The sequence below is a fragment of the Pongo abelii genome, chromosome 11 (assembly GCF_028885655.2).
Source record: "Pongo abelii isolate AG06213 chromosome 11, NHGRI_mPonAbe1-v2.0_pri, whole genome shotgun sequence".
Classification (NCBI taxonomy): Eukaryota; Metazoa; Chordata; class Mammalia; order Primates; family Hominidae; genus Pongo; species Pongo abelii.
This window is the reverse complement of record NC_071996.2, coordinates 145,660,682-145,677,900: the sequence shown is the minus strand read 5'-3', so window position 1 is coordinate 145,677,900 and position 17,219 is coordinate 145,660,682. Positions and strand designations below refer to the sequence as shown.

The window sequence follows — 17,219 nt, the reverse complement described above, 5'->3', positions numbered from 1 at the left end:
GGAAGTCTTACTTTCTGAAAGGTCTTACTGCATGTTCTCACTTTCTGAAGAGCCCTCACCGGGTCTCCAGCCCATGAAGCGTCCCAGCAGGAAAGGGGGTTTGCAGTGAGCCCTGGTTCCACCACAGCTGTTAGAGAGAGTTTGTGCCCCATGCCCAGCTCCCAAAATCCACTTCATCCCCGGAACAGTGCAAGGATAGGAGGTGTGGGTGTGGGTGGGGTCAGAGTCCACCCCCACTCCCAGGCTCCTGTCCACCCGGATCCCGGTCAGTCATTCTGGGTTCTTTATGGCATTCAGGGCCATTCCCACTGCTTGACAGCTGCCTCGGGTCTCGGATAAATGTGTCTTTCTTTCCTTTGCCTAACAGCCGTGGCTTTATCTAGCCAGCATATTTATGGAGCATCAATCATGAATGTAAAAGGTGGACAGCTTTCACTGTACATATGGTTGTAGAATATTGGAGAAAAGAGAAAGTCGGCCAATAGGAATTATTGACAGGACTGCACAGATAATTTGCAGCTTTCACAAAACATCAATTAAGCCACATGATGGTTTCATCCCTGGGCAGAGATGAAAGCCCCGCAGGTGAGCAGGAGCGAGACAGAGAACCACGAGGCACGTCGGGCTGGGGCACCGCCCGTGAGCAGGAGGGAGACAGAGGACCACGGGGCACGTGAGGCCGGGGCACCGCCCGTGAGCAGGAGGGAGACAGAGAACCATGGGGCACGTGAGGCCGGGGCACCGCCCGTGAGCAGGAGGGAGACAGAACCATGAGGCACGTTGGGCCGGGGCACCGCCCGTGAGCAGGAGGGAGACAGAGAACCATGGGGCACGTGAGGCCGGGGCACCGCCCGTGAGCAGGAGGGAGACAGAACCACGAGGCACGTTGGGCCGGGGCACCGCTGGTGAAGTCACAGTCACATGTCAGCTGGTGGCACCCAAAGTGTGCAGAGGATGCCACACCCTCAGAGCGTCTTTCTGAGTTGTCCCATCCGGGAAATCTTTAAAACAAACTGAGCCTGGCACAGGAGGAGAGCTACAATACGTTAAATTTTGGATACAGATCCAACTACTACAAAAAAAGGAATTTTTTTCTTCAACTTCCTTAGGTAGCATCTAAAGAATCAAAATCAGATTCACCTGTTAGGCTGACAAAAAAAAATTGTAAGTGAAAATAGCCAGACACAAAACGTGCGTGTGTGTGTGCACGTGCGTGCGTGTGTGTGGGTGTGTGTGTGTCTATACACATACACATGTGTAGACTTTGATGGAAATTAAGGCTGTGCAGGCAGAACTGGATAAAGTTTTATTGGAAGCTGAACATGGGGATCCACTTGGGAAGACGCCCACAGAACTGAGCATGTTCTGGGGTCGGCTATAAGATGGAAGACTTTATGGAAAAGTTTAGGAGAAGGGAGGGGACTCCTCACAACAGAGGCGTCCTTCTCATGGGGGGACACGGCGGAGGGCACAGCCAGTGCACACAGATCATACTGTGAGGGCTAAAATGTCTCCATGCAAGGCAATCAGAAAGCTTCATGATTCCGAAACAAACCAGCAAAGCTTCGTGATTCAGAAGCAAGTCAGCAAAATGTCATGACACAGAATCAAATCAACATTTCATGATTCGGAAACAAATCAGCAAGATTTCATGGTTCAGAAACGAATCAGCAAGATTTCATGATTCAGAAACAAATCAGCATCCTTTCAGTGTCAGCGGGTGCCGTACTGATCAGTGCGTCAACAGCTGGAGAAGCTGATGGTGAGATTCTCCACTCAGGGGCAGGGTGTGACCATGAGTCACAGACGTCTCCAAAGCCAGTTAATTTGGAAGCAGGTTTATTTTTAAAGTAAACCGCCAAATGTGACCTAAAGGTTACCAAGACCCCCACTCTCCTCTCTCTGTCTCTCTCTCATACACACACACACACACACACACACACATACGCCATCTTACATACTCTATGATTCCACTTATAAGATTTTATCACCCCAGGCTTGGGCCTGAGTCCCTCGACCCTCTCTGCGATATCCCTGATGCCTCGCACTTGGCCATCGGGGTTCACTGACTTACCTAAAGAGAAGCCGCTCCTGAGCAGCCCCCTGACCCGGCATTTTCCAGCTGGCTCCATGCATCTCAGCGTGAGACCCACACTGGGGGTGCCTGCGAGGACTGCAGAGGTGGACACAGGTCCCAACCACCCCAAGGCTGCCCCAAAGCATCTCATGCCATTGTTATGTTTTATGTATGGGGCATTCTGGTAGAAATTCTGTACTGGAAAACTATCTCCCCACTAAAACCAGACAGGCAGCTTTTGGGAGCCTTCGTAACGCCTCCTACCTCACCTCCTAACGCCTCTCCTCACCGGGTTTCTGGTCTCCCGGAGCAACCTGCAAACCATCGGTCCTCAGCCTCCTCCTCACTGGTGCCCCGGCCCCACAGGCTCTGGGGGTTAGGACAGTGCCTGCTGCCTAGTGCTGGTCTGGGAGATGCCCTGGCCAGGGGGCAGGAGCCGCACGAGAGGGCTGAGGGCCAGGAAGCGCCGTGGGGTGGGGAGTGTGGATGTCAGCAGGATGATTTTTGACACTTTATTTACACAGATGTCTCGATTATACCATTAGATGAGTTTGTCAAGTTCCCCTGTAAACAGCACCCCAAATAAATAAGATATGAAATATTTCCAGCACCTACAATTTCCCCATGCCCACCCACGCCAGGGCCCTCCCGGCTCCTCCCACAGCCACAGCGCTGAGTACCTGTGCAAGAAAGTCCTGCTTCTCCCAGATCAGATGGCATGGGATAGCCTGGCACACAGGCAGCCTGCGGGGCCGGCACGGACGCTTGTGTCCGGTGTTTTTGCTCGAAGTATCTTTTGAGATTCATCCACGAGACTGTGGACACCAGAAGTTCATGCATTTTCATTGCCCAGTGGCCTTCCGCTGTGTGGTTAGACACAATTTCTTTAACTGTTTCCTGTTGAGGAACACTGGACAATTCCAGGTGTGGGCTGTTACTGTGAGAGACTCCGCCCAGGACGATGGACAATTGCAGGTGTGGGCTGTTACTGTGAGAGACCCCGCCCAGGACCATGGACAATTCCAGGTGTGGGCTGTTACTGTGAGCGACCCTGCCCAGGACCGTGGACAATTCCAGGTGTGGGCTGTTACTGTGAGCAACCCCGCCCAGGACCGTGGACAATTCCAGGTGTGGGCTGTTACTGTGAGAGACCCCGCCCAGGACCATGGACAATTCCAGGTGTGGGCTGTTACTGTGAGCGACCCTGCCCAGGACTGTGGACAATTCCAGGTGTGGGCTGTTACTGTGAGAGACCCCGCCCAGGACTGTGGACAGTTCCGGGTGTGGGCTGTTACTGTGAGAGACCCTTCCCCGGACGATGGACAATTCCAGGTGTGGGCTGTTACTGTGACAGACCCTGCCCGGGATCATGGACAATTCCAGGTGTGGGCTGTTACTGTGAGAGACCCCGCCCAAGACGATGGACAATTCCAGGTGTGGGCTGTTACTGTGAGAGACCCCGCCCAGGACTGTGGACAGTTCCGGGTGTGGGCTGTTACTGTGAGAGACCCTTCCCCGGACGATGGACAATTCCAGGTGTGGGCTGTTACTGTGAGAGACCCCGCCCAGGACGATGGACAATTCCAGGTGTGGGCTGTTACTGTGAGAGACCCCGCCCAGGACGATGGACAATTCCAGGTGTGGGCTGTTACTGTGAGAGACCCCGCCCAGGACTATTTGTGGAAGACATTTACATTTTGCTGGGCACGGCGCAGGTGTACATACAGTTGTGGGGGACCTGCCACACTATGGTCAAAGTGCCTGTGCACCTCCTCCCCGCCGGCGACGTGAATATTCCAGATGTTCTAGACCCTCCCGGCACAGGGCGGGGCCAGCATCTTCACATCCAGTTATTTCAACGTGCGTCACGCAGCATCCCGTTACAATGTGAATCTGCATTTCCTGATGGCCGAGAATACTGAGCGCTTTCAATTTGCTTATTGGTCATTCCTGTATCACCTTTTGTCTAATGTCTGTCTTGTCTGTTTTTTTAAAAAGGTATATTTATTGATTTGTAAAGGAAGGACCTTTATATTTTGATACGTCTTTCAGATTTTATATGTATGCAAATATTGTATTACAATTTGTTTCTTTTTTGTTTTTTAATGGTGTTTTTATTTAAAGCAGCAGAATTGGTACCTAACAGAATAGTCCCTATGAGTAACATGAAGGGCAAACGTCACATCGCTGTGTTAACACACGCAGGAAGGGTATCTGAAGAAGTCCAACCTCCATTCATGAATAGCAGTTTTCAGCAGACTTCTCTGGGGGACTTCCTCCACCTGTGGAGTCGTACATCCAGAAGCCGAGTGAGCTGGAAGGACCCCAGTGGGGATGGGCTATGGTTGGAGACCCTGGTATGAACCCCAATTTAGCTTGATGTAGACACAGATGGTTCCATGCAGAATATTTATAGACATGTATGTGCCTGAATTAGCATTCACACACATTCCCTTGCTCTGTCAGCTGAGAATAAAAATGAGGATCATTATTACTATTACATTATCATTTAGGCCTTTAAATAGGAGCTCCAGTTGTAAACCTTTCTAAGGGGCTCTGGATTAACTGCGTGAGAGTGATGAGGGGAAAAGGCCTTTCTCTTCTCCATCTGACCCACTCATCTACCAACCAAGCTGGACATTGACTGTCCTTCCCTCCTCTCCCCAGATGAGTCACTGCAAACAGAAGCCCCAGAAAGACTCCATGAAGAATGGTAGCGAGTTTGGTGCAAAGGAAAGATTTAGTGAAAATGACACTTAGTTTATTAACTATTCACCATGGAAGCGACCCACGTGCAGAAAACAAGCCTCGGCCCAGCTGGGCTGTCCCTGGGTCTTACTCCTCCACTGAACCCCCACCGACGCCTGCAATGAGAAGCCCCTCATGCCATGCCTCTCCTGCCCCTTCCCCTCTGCCACCCCCTGCACCACACAGACGACACAGTTACCCTGTAACTCAGCTATCTGTGGACGAAACCAAAGGAATGGCCTGTACTTGCAACTCACTCTTGATTTCTCCCATTTGCAATGCCAGGGAGCTGTGTTAGTCACTCAATAAAATGCCACAGTCTGGGTGGTCCCTTTGCGGGTGTCCACGTGAGCACACTGGCCACCAGCCTTCAACTGAACTCGATGCCACTGCATTCTCTAAAGAGTGACAAGGAGGTAGGAGCACCGGCCAGCAGTGAGTTAGAGTTTCGCACACAGAGATGGTGTGAGAACAGAGATGGCGTGAGAACCAGAAGCTGGCACGTCACTTGGGCGTTTGCTGGAAATGCAGAGTCTCAGGCCCACCTCAGGCCTCCCAGGCTGGAATCTGGATTTTAACATGGGCATCTACACCCTGAAGGGTGGGAAGCTGGGCTTACAGGAGAGACTCAGGGAACGTGAGGCCAGGGTGGCTGGGGCCCTTGTGGGCCTCACGGACTTGTCGTGTCCGTGGACATCATCTGCACCTCAGTCCGTGCCTGCCACTTGTCAGTCCACATCCTTTGTCCTAAGAGTGTGGCCAGAGTCACCAAACAGACCATTCGCCTGCCGCCGAAGCTCACACCCAGGAACCTATGCGGCAGGCTGACTCCGTCACTTCCACACAGAGGGCAGCACTGCTCAACTCCAGGCCCGAATCCATGGTTGGTGTTACAGGCAGAGTCGTGCTCCTCCCGAATTCATGTGTTGAAGCTCTAACCCCAAGCCCCAAAGAATGTGACTGTTTTGGGACACAGGACCTTTTAAAAAGGGTGATAAAGTTAAAATGAGGTGACCAGTGTGGGCTCTAATCCAACCTGCCTGGTGTCCTTATAAGAGGAGATGAGGACACAGACACCCACAGAGGGATGATGCTGTGAGGAAGCAGCAAAGAAGCTCCATGTGCAAGCCACAGAGAGAGGCCTCCACAGAGCCCAGCCCTGCCGACACCCGGATCTCAGTCTTCTTCCCTTCAGAGTGCTGAGAAAATACACTTCTGTTGTTTAAGCCACCCAGACTGCGGTATTTCGCTGAGCAGACCAACACAGCTCCCTGGCATTGCAAAAGGGAGAAATCAAGAGTGGGTTGCAAATGTAGGCCATTCCTTTGGTTTCATCCATGGATAGCTGAGTTACAGAGAAAGAAGGTTTCTGGATGTCTGAGTACTTGCACTCCAAACTCTGGCTCCACAAGGTTATCAGAGAGCCACCTCCGCTGTTAACACTGGTTTCCCCTCGGCCTGCCTTTCCTTTGCATTCCCTGGGCTCAGCAAGCAATGCCGCTTTCCATCTTTTTTGTCTCTCCAAAGAAATGAGAACTTAATACACACCAGCCTTGAACTGGGGATCACGTGTTGCCAAGAACGCTTAAGAGCTGGATGGAACGCTCTTAAAGTACGTGTTAAGACAACGCACTTTGAGCTGGATGGAAGCGCCGCACCCCTGCATGGCCTGCATGCCCCCTGCACACACAGCAGCTGCAATACAGAGGCACCCTGCACACACAGCAGCTGCAATACAGAGGCCCCCTGCACACACAGCAGCTGCAATACAGAGGCCCCCTGCACACACAGCAGCTGCAATACAGAGGCCCCCTGCACACAGCAGCTGCAATACAGAGGCCCCCTGCACACAGCAGCTGCAATACAGAGGCCCCCTGCACACACAGCAGCTGCAATACAGAGGCTCCCTGCACACACAGCAGCTGCAATACAGAGCAACAGCTCCCAAGGTCAACCCGTGCTTCTCCTACCCCAGATGTGGGATCAGGCATTTCCCCAAGGGTCCTGGTCCCAGGGAAGGGTATTCACAATCAAAGGTCTTCATGCTGGACTCCAGGACACAGACGAGGAACAGGGGCCCCTGCCGAGGTGGGGGGGATGGGGGGATGGGGGGATGGGTGGGGGATGGGGAGATGGGGAGGGGATAGGTGGGGGATGGGGGATGGGGAGGGGATGGGGACGGGCTGGGGGATGGGGAGGGGATGGGGACGGGCTGGGGGATGGGGGTGGGGGGATGGGGTGGGGATGGGGAGGGGATAGGTGGGGGATGGGGGATGGGGAGGGGACGGGTGGGGGATGGGAGATGGGGGTGGGGGATGAGGGGATGGGGAGAGGATGGGGGGATGGGGAGGCGATGGGTGGGGGATGGGGGATGGGGAGGGGATGGGTGGGGGATGGGGAGGGGATGGGTGGGGGATGGGGAGGGGATGGGTGGGGGATGGGGAGGGGATGGGGATGGGGAGGGGATGGGGATGGGGAGGGGATGGGTGGGGGATGGGGAGGGGATGGGGGATGGGGAGGGGATGGGGAGGGGATGAGGGGATGGGGAGGGGATGGGGGGGATGGGGGAGGGCATGGGTGGGGGATGGAGGATGGGTGGCACCTCACTCTGGAGAGAGGACAGAAACACTTGTGAAGGCCACAGCAGGGTGGGGGCATAGGCCCCATTTAGTCCAAAGACAAAGACCAGGGAACTGCCCCTCCCCAACCCTTCCCTCTCCTCTAACTGACAAGCTCTGGGATAACTGGGTTATAGCTAAGAGACCTGAGAGACACAGGCTGTCCGAGGAACAGCAAAGGAAAGCCCAAAACCACAAAGGGAGTCCCCTACGCACACAGCTACAGCAAACACAGCCTGGCCCTGGGCAGGGTTAATGCAAATCTCCAATTCAAAACCTATTTATTCAGAATCAATTGCCCTCAGCCAGGTGCGGTGGCTCACGCCCGTAATCCCAACACTTTGGGAGGCTAAGGCGGGTGGATCATTTGAGTTCAGGAGCTCAAAACCAGCCTGGCCGGCATGGTGAAACTCCATCCCTACTAAAAATACAAAAATGAGCCAGGCATGGTGGTGAGCATCTGTAATCCCAGCTATTTGGGAGGCTGAGGCAGGAGAATTGCTTGAGCCTGGGATGCAGAAGTTGCAGTGAGCAGAGGTCGTGCCATTGTACTCCAGCCTGGGTGACAGCATGAGACTCTGTCTAAAAAAAAAAAAACAAAACCAGAATCTATTGCCCTCTAGGAGATGTCCAGCCTGTAAAAAAAAAAATAAAATAAATAAATAAATAAAAATAGGAAAAAGCAAATTGAACCCCAAATGAGAACTACTACCCACCCCAATTAGAATGGCTAAAATGCAAAATTCAAGCAACATCAGCCAGTGCTGATGAGGTTGTGGAGCTGCAGAATTGCTGTCAGAACTGCAAAATGGCACAGCCACTGTGGAAGACAGTTGGGCAGTTTCTTAGAATGTGGAACAGAATCTTACCACAGGATCTGGCCATCACAGCCCTAGCTATTCACCCAGCTGACATGAAAACTTGTTCACACAAAAACCTGCGTGTAAATATTTACAGTTGTTTTATTCTTAATCTCTAAAAACTAGGAGCAACCAAGATGTCTGCTATGGACAGAGGGTTTGTGACTCCCCAGAATTTGTACGTTGAAGTTCTGCCCCATGTGATGTGTCTGGAGATGGGACCTTTGGGGCTGATTAGGTCATGAGGGTGGGGCCCTTGTGAATGGGGTTAGTGCCCTTACAAGAAGAGACACCAAAGCTGACTCTCTCTCTCCAATGTGAGCACAAGTCAGAAGGCCTCACATCAGAAGAGGCCTCAGAATGAATATGCAGCCAACACCTTGAACTTCCCAGCCTCTAGAACAACAAGAAATAAATTTCTGTTGTGTAAGCCTCCCAGTCCATGGTGTTTTGTTCCAAACTGCCCAATACAATGGTCTTCCCCTGAGAAATGGAAAACACGTGCTTCTCAGTGCAGTGGGAGCTGCGGAGAGATAAAAGAAACCAGCTATTGATTCACACAGCAACAATGATGAATCTTAAATGCGCTCTACTAAGTGAAAAACCCAGGCCCAAAGGCTACATATCACATGATTCCATTCATATACTTTGGAAAAATTAAAACTGTAGGAATGAACAGACTAGTGCCAGGGTGTCCAATCTTTTGGCTTCCCTAGGCCACACTGGAAGAAGAATTGTGCCTTGGGCTACACATAAAATATACTAACACTAACAATAGCTCTTGAGCAAAAAAAAAGTCCATGCATAAATCTCATAAGGTTTTAAGAAAGTTTACGAATTTGTGTTGGGCCACATTCAAAGCCATCCTGGGCCGCATGCAGCCCACAGGCTGTGGGTTGGACAAGCTTGGACTAGCAGTTGCCAGGGGCTGGGGAGAGGAGTGCTTGGCCATCGGGGGACACACGAGGAGCTCTTCTTTCTGGCACTGGGGTGGTAACACATGACTCTGTGCACTTATCAAAACCCAGAACTGCACATCACAAAGCATGAACAGTAATGAGGGCAAACTTAAAGAAAAAGGAGGCTGACCTGAGTAACTTCAGAATATGATGTTTTGAGTGGAAATTGTAAAGCTAAAGACAAAAGGACATTAATATCATTCCTTTGTTGGTAAATTTCCCACAGGGATACAAGTTAACAATTCACATACACTGGGATTGAACAGATAAGTCAACGGATGGCAAACCATGGGAGGCAGGCTTCTTGTGTTGGAGGGGAAGGTTATTTATAAATAAGAAAGGAAGTTTAGACTGAACCCTGTGGTACTAGATCAGAATCAGAGACATCAGTGTGAACTCATGTTTAGCTTAGCATCGATATAAGGATGGACAGATCCAGAAATAATCTGAAGTATGTGTTCACACATAGGGTATTATCTGCACGCACATTACACAGTTCTCTTCACTAACAGGGCTGGAGGTAATGACACCTTCGTCCCACTGAGCACACCCAGCACCCAGGTTTTTGTTTCTAAATATCATTCTCCAATGAGGGGAACCACGGCTGATTCTAGGGTGGATCAGAGAAAAGACAAGATGAGCCTGGAGTATCTCATGATATCAAAAAGTAAGGAAATTTTCAAAAAAACAAAAGGATGGGGGATTGTCCAACAGACACAGATGCCAACGTGAAAGGGCTGCCAATGGCCAAAGATGGAAAATTTTGAACAATAAGAGAAATAATATATTGGATGATTGAATTATAATAAAAAATATAAAGTAAATATGCATGAGCCCATACTGGTATAAATAATTGAATAAACAAGTAAATGTGGAGAAGAGTTAAATCTTTCTTACTCCAAATAACGTCATATGTAGCAGCCCCTCCAGGAGATGGAGCTTAACTCTTCCCCAGCCCTCCCCCGAAGGTAGCACAGGCTTCGTGACTCATCCCAAAGAGTGGAACGGTGGAAGGGAAGACAGTGACTTTACAGCGAAGACACCTGGCGGACGCCACCTGATCCAAGTGTTGAAAGATAAACGTAGGCACATGAAAGTGTAAAGAGTTATTTGAGACAGGAATCCATGAGCTGGGCAGCACTGAACTACAGCAGTTTGGGCTCTGCCAAGGAGCACGAGGGAAAAAACCTTTATCAAGTGTTCTTGGAAGGAAGAACAAAAAAAGGATTGATTAAGAGAAACAGCAGTTGTAAAGCTGTTTTGAGGTTTTGAGAGCAGTCAAAAGCTCTGTTTTGAGGTTAGCTGGCAGTTTCTGATTAAACTTGAATTTGCTTTCCTAGGACAGGACCCCTTACCCTGAATGGGGTTTCTGTGTGCAGGAACTGGGTTTGCTTCTGAGGTACCGAAGCCCTCAGCCTAGTGCCTCCCAATTCGTTATTTTCACACAAGTGATCGGGTTAACGCCACCTGTGAAGTCAAGAGGATGTTCTATGTCCCTGAGAGGCTGTGAGGGGAAGGACATTTCACCTCCTTGGTATTATTTGCAAAAGCCCACCATCTCAGGCTAACCATGAGGAAAAGGACAGATGAACCCAGACTGAGAGGCATCCACAGGGTGCCCAGCAGGCTCCTCCACACTGCCAGGGTCGTGGCAAAGGAGGAGAGACAGAAATGTCACAGACCAGAGAAGCAGAGGACACAGGAGGATCAGACAGACACAATGTGGCACCCCAGGTGGGGTCACAGCAGAGAGAGGACACGGATGGAAGCTCTGAAATCCGAAGCCTGGAGTTTAGTTCATGGCGATGCAACGCGGCTTTCTTGGTGGCTGCAGGTGCACCATGGCAATGAAGACGTGGACGCTGAGGGAAATTAGGAGCAGCTTGCAGAAACTGCCTGCGTGATCTTCATAACCCTTCTGAAAATCTAAAATTATTCAAAATTAAAAAGTATTTGAAACTGACAATGACAAACAGGCACTGCCAAGTTTCCGCCGGCCTCACACTCTCTTTGGTTATTCAGTCCATAAATGACGGCAGGAGGGGGATCAGCTGCTCTCTGATCCTGAAAGGCAGAGGGCACCTCCCAGCCTCTTGACCTGGAAGAATTCCAAACAAGCTTCAAGGTTCCAGGCTGTTGCATAAATCAACTGCCATTCGAGTGACTGCAATTCAGACGATTCCAAATAATTAGCAATTACGTCTCCTTTTGCACCCCCTCCAATGACTGAAAATGAGCTTTGATCATTAATACCTACTTGGGAAACTGAGAATTCTCTAAAAGAACTAAAACGTGGCAACTTCCCTATGCAAAAATTAATTAATGATTCAATTAATAAAAATAAAGAGACTCTTCGTCATGTCTTTAAAGAAACATGGCCCAGAGATGGCACCAATGAAGAATACAGCCATGTCCGGACCTGTGGGGCCCAGAGCTCCACCAAAAGTCACATGCCCCTGGCAAGGCCCCTGCCCCAGGAACCTCCCTTCCTGTGTCCTGATGGGACAGCATATTTACTGGGAATGTTAACAGAACCACCACACTCATGGCAAGTGCAAAATGTGCCCTGGCAGACCTTAGTTTGTTTCCTTCCGGTGAGTTCTGCCTGGACTGTGAAGTCTCCTGGGGTGAGGGGGGCAAGTGACCCCACACTGTGCCTGTGCCCACCTGTCCAGAGCCCTGGACTGTGGAGTCTCCTCGGAGAGACAAGCTGACCCCACACTGCGCCTGTGCCCCCCTGTCCCAGAGCTCTGTTCTCTGGTCTCCTGGAGGCTCTGAAGTGCATTAGAAAGATCACCCCAAGCCAACACACCTCCACGCGCAGAGCTCACATCCCAGGGCCCCCAGGGGCTTCGAATTTTCCTGGCATGCCGAGGATTTTTCTGTGGCTTCAGGGGCTGCTCTTATCAGCTTGACCCAGCGCAGCGGGTGGGTGAGTTGGGAAGTCAGCGTCTCACTTTGTGCAGACACAGTGTGGGGGACAGTAAGATTTCTACCTTCAGCTGTGACAGCCGGAGCTCCCGGAGGACCTGGGCACATGGGGAGAGCAGAGTGAAGGGTCTGACCTGCGATGCCCTTGTAGCCGGGCCCAGGTAGGGCAAGGCATTCCACCCACAGTCGCTCTGGTTTGGCCTCTACATGGCACTGGGAGGTTGAAGCCGCTCTCTGTGAATTCCTTCCCGGGGCACTGAGGCTGGAGGGACGTGCCCAAGACCCAAGGTCCGATGAGAGTCGCTGACAGCTTTTGGTGACCAGGAGCTGTGGGACAAGCCTCTTTGTACTTACACAGGGTGGTTTCTCAATGCAACGCTCACTCATGGAGCCCAGCTCTGCCTCGCTTTGGAGATCCTCATCCTGGTAAGGTGCAGGAATGTGGGTGACGACTGCTCCATCTCATCAGTGCCACCTGCTCCTTCTGCCTATTCTGAGAAGGACCCACACTTCAAACAGGTGTGGGGAAGGCGAGGACCCTACCAGGGCCTGCCCAGTGAACAGTTGTTGCAGGAAATTTGTTTAAGCCTGGGCATACTTATTCATTTATTAATTCATGCTTCCTTGGGGGCATTTTATCTTCCAAAATCTTCCACAGCCCTGGGATCCTTCCAGATTCAGTCAAGTGCATCCTCATGGTGATGTGTGGCCAGCACGTATCCCTGTAGACAATTCGAGGCTGAGCCAACAGAGCGGGTGGGAAGGAGCCCTTCGGCCCGTGCTGCCCTTCAGCACACACTCCCAGCACCAGCTCTCCAGCTGCTTGGCCAAGACCCAGGGGCCTCTGACCTCCCGGGTCCCTGCCCAGCTCACCCAGGACCCTGCCACAGAGCTCTCCCGCAGCAGTCACCTGGAATAGCCGGTCACGGCCAGCCCCGCCCACCCAGGTGCGCAATGGAGGCACACGTGCCCTCATGCCCTGGTGACGGGCAGGGACTCAGGAAACACCGTGAGCAGAGGCGGCCCCTTGCCAAATTCGTGACTCCTTCATTAAACTAGTTTTTCCCAAAGATGGCAACACACAGCGTCGCCCAAAACATCCTCCGAGGTGAGAGTGGGGGTCCCCGGAGGTCAGATGTGCCTCTGCCTTTCCAGCAAGGGGGCCTGGGCAGAGGGGGCCATGTCTGTCTCAGGTCCCCTGCCGTCTGTGATGGGGCTGACACCAGGACCTCAGCTGCTGTTCCAGGGACACGGCCCAAACCATGCCTGGAGAAGGACATGGGCCACCACAGCCAAGCCCGAGAATTCCAAGCTGCAGTCGCAGTTCAGGGCCACACAGAGCCTGGGGCTGGCGCTCCCAACTCCCCAGGCTCCGAGAAGCAGTGAGGCTTCAGCTCCCATAAAATTAACTTAGAGCCCGGAGAGGCCGCTCCTAAGCCCGGCTCAGCCTTGGCCTCCCAGAGGCATGTGCTGCTCTCTTCCCACGCCTGGAGGGTGGGGGCCCCCTGCACGTTCCTCTGAATCGGTAATCAGCCCCATGAGTGCCCGTCTAAACGTTTCCTTCATGGAGACCAAAAAATAACTGTGCACATTTTTCCCAAGGCTGAAGTTGTAAATTACAGGCACCCTTCAACCAAGTGGCTCCTCATGAAGGAAATTAACAATCTCTCTGATTGCTGACAGATTTCCTTTCCTCCACCATTTGTTTTCCTTTATCCTGTAGTTTTCCGTAAATGGTTCCTCTAAAGTAGCAAATATGAGTTACGTGGAAAATGACAAAACAGGAAAGAGGCAAATCTCCCTGTGCCCCTCCCCACCGACCCGAGCCAGGTCCAAGTTTGGCTTTGTCCCATGTCCTCACGGCTGTGGATGGTGCTGTGTCCCCCAAAAAGATAGTTGAAGTTCTAACCCTCACACCTGAAAATGTGACCTCATTTGGAAATAGGGTCTTTGCACTTGTGATCAAGTTGAGATGAGGTCATCCATTCGGTATCCTCGTAAGGAGAGAGAGATATGGGCAGAGATACAGGGATAACACCATGGACAGACGGAGGCAAAGGTGGGTGGTTCATTCACCTGGCAACACCAAGGGTTGCCAGGAACAGCAGAGGAAGGAGACCAGCATGGAAGGGCTTCTTCCATGGAGCCTCCAGAGGAACCAGCTGCTTGACCTTGGACTCTCAGCCTCCAGATGGTGAGGGTCACCAAGGACTCCTTCCATAAATTCAAAACCTCAAAGCCGCAGCTTCCAGGCCTCCTGGTTGGGATAGCATCCATTCACAGAAAGAGCAGCTCCGTGCATGTCAGCAAAGGCACTGGAGGGCTTACCCGGGCAACAGAAGCTTCGGGACTGTCTCCTAAAATCCCACGTCAGTGAAGGCATTGAGGGCAACAGAAGCTTCGGGACTGTATCCTAAAATCCCTGACCTCAGGGTAGTAGTGCATTTCTGTTCCCAATGTTGAGTTACTGCAGTTTCTGAGAACAACTCCAAGTTGGCAAAGACAGTTCCCTCATGCCAGCTGCATCTGTATTAGTCCATCTTCATTATGCTGTGAAGAAATACCTGAGACTGAGTAATTTATAAAGAAAAAGAGGTTTAATGGACTCACAGTTCCACATGGCTGGGGAGGCCTCACAATCATGGCAGAAGGTGAAGGAGGAGCAGAGGCAGGTCTTACATGGTGGCAGGCAAGAGAGCCTGTGCAGGGAAATTCCTGTTTATAAAACCATCAGAATCTCTTGAGACTTATTCACTATCACAAGAACAGCATGGGAAAACCTGCCCCCATGTCTCAATTACCTCCCACTGGGTCCCTCCCAGACACCTGGGGATTATGGAAACTACAATTCAAGATGAGATATGGGTGGGGACACAGCCAAACCATATCAGCATCTTTCTGGGTGTCACAACTGCCTATGGAGCAGTTTGGGGGAACAAGCAGGCCTTGGTAACACAGGATATTCCAGAGACCATGGATGATGATGTAGCCACCCACCTTCCCTGGCCACAGAAATGGAAAAGCCAGACATGCTGAAAATGAACTCAGTCCTTCCTATCAGCAAGTAACATGATCAACTGGAAGAAAAATGTATTAAATAATGGATTATAATGAATGTGGACAAATTAAACTACAAAACATAAGGCTGGAAAGGCAACCTTCTTTTTAACAGAAATGTACCAGAAGGGGAAATGTTATAACTTTCTATGAGAATTGATCAATAATTTGGCAATCACAAAGTTAATGAAGCGTTTCTATTTCTTTTTGAATGACTATATAATTTGAGAAATTAACAGGTTGAAATGCCCCCTCCCAGCTTCCCAGGAGGCAGGTCTGGAACCAGTTCCCCCATGCCCTGAGCCCGTAGTCAAAATGGACATTTATTTCTCACAGCTCTGGAGGCTGGAAGTCTGGGGTCAAGGTTGTGGCCAATCCCATGTCTGGCAAGGCTGCTTCCTGGTTTGCAGACACCATCTTCCTCCCTGTCCTTAGCAGAGAGGAAGGGTGGTGAGTAGAACGAGAAGAGGCTGGTTCTGGTGTTTCTTCTTACAAGGGCACTAATCCCCTCATGGGGCTCTACCCCATGACCTAATCACCTCCCGAAGATCCCATCTCCAAACACCATCCCACTGGGGTTTAGAATTTCAACGTAAGGATTTGGGGAGACGCTAACCTTCAGCCCACAGCAGTGCCCTTGGTCCTACCCCTTCCTCTCCTAGACTTCCTTCGTAGGAGTTCGGCAGGCATTCCTGGTCTTCCTTTATCTTCTTGCAGAAAGATGGCTCAGCAGTTCTGTGACAACATTCACACCCACAAGGTCAACCAGGAAGAAAATGAACCTGATGCAAATAGAGACAGAGTCGCACCTGTGAGAAACAAACTCACCCGTCCAAACCCAAAGACTGGACGCAGAGACCCGGAGAGCAGCAAAATGGGGATTTTCAATGACAGTCTTGCAAGATTGGGTGTCTGGCTGGCATGCAGCCACCCCCAGCAGAGTTTCAACAAGCAATTTATCCCCTAGTGCGCAGGTCCCTCCCCCAGTTCCTCATTGGCTGAGTAAATGGGGTTACAATCTTCTGGACATCACCTATTGGTCGTTGGATTAAGGTTTCAAGTACGTTCTTTAGGATCTTTCTGCTGCATTTTATTGCAGTCCACCATGCATTGCGACTGTCTCAGGACTCTTCAAACATTTGACTATGGCCCTGGTGGCTGCACGTAGCTGATAAGAAAGGGTACAATTATTTATGTTGCAAGCTAGCCTAAATTAAATTCTTTGGTGGGGTGAGGAGAGGGTAGTTGAGGGGGCCCTGACTGATAGGCACCTGGCCGCTGGGCGAAAGGGAAAGCAGGAAGGAGGGCGGGGTGGTGACTCAGTATATTTCTGCTTCTTTATTTCTCTATTTCCACATAGCCCGCTTAAACCTATAAGAAGGCACTTAGAATTGAAAATGGACCACCACATATAGGTTATTTTCTACACACCTACCTGTCAGCGACCGATCTTGCTCAGACGCATCCTTAACCAGCATGACCAGTCAGAGCTTCAGCCCCACAGCGGCCTAGGGAGCTTCTTCATGCCAACATTCCTTACCTCTGTTTATTAATCTACCTACTTACCGGTAGTACTTCATCCATCTGAAGGTCTTAGGAAAAATGTCTTGAGATTTTGGTCATGCTCATCCTTATGTTTTGAGGAAAGGGGTGCTCAGGATGAGTTGATGTGGCTTCGTCTGAAACAAGTTGTCATAAACCCCATGCCCCGTCATCAACCCCACACCCCGTCATCGACCCCACGCCCTGTCATCAACCCCAAATCCCATCATCAGCCCCGTGCCCCGTCATCAACCCCACGCCCCGTCATCAACCCCACACCCCATCATCAGCCACACATCCCATCATCGACCCCACACCCCAACATCAACCCCACACCCTGTCATCGACCCCGCGCTCCGTCATAAACCCCACGCCCCATCATCGACACCACACTCCATCATTAACCCCACACCCCATCATCGACCCC

The 17,219-nt window shown here is 51.1% G+C and overlaps 1 long non-coding RNA gene across 9 annotated transcripts; it reads right to left on the bottom strand.

Moving 5' to 3' along the window:
* Window positions 1–4,005: 4,005 nt before the first annotated feature.
* Window positions 4,006–17,032, bottom strand: LOC129058201 (uncharacterized). 9 transcript variants are annotated; one of them, XR_008523175.2, is made up of 9 exons: window positions 16,284–17,032; window positions 15,867–16,032; window positions 15,585–15,680; window positions 15,191–15,270; window positions 14,111–14,743; window positions 12,792–12,915; window positions 12,548–12,686; window positions 12,075–12,291; window positions 4,006–4,543 (listed from the first exon to the last, which is right to left on the bottom strand). It is a non-coding gene; the product is annotated as an uncharacterized LOC129058201 (long non-coding RNA). The 9 variants fall into 9 exon arrangements; XR_008523173.2 differs by having other exon boundaries at window positions 14,522–14,743; XR_008523172.2 differs by lacking the exon at window positions 4,006–4,543 and adding an exon at window positions 8,381–8,826 and having other exon boundaries at window positions 14,522–14,743; window positions 15,898–16,032.
* Between the last annotated feature and the right edge of the window lie 187 nt (window positions 17,033–17,219).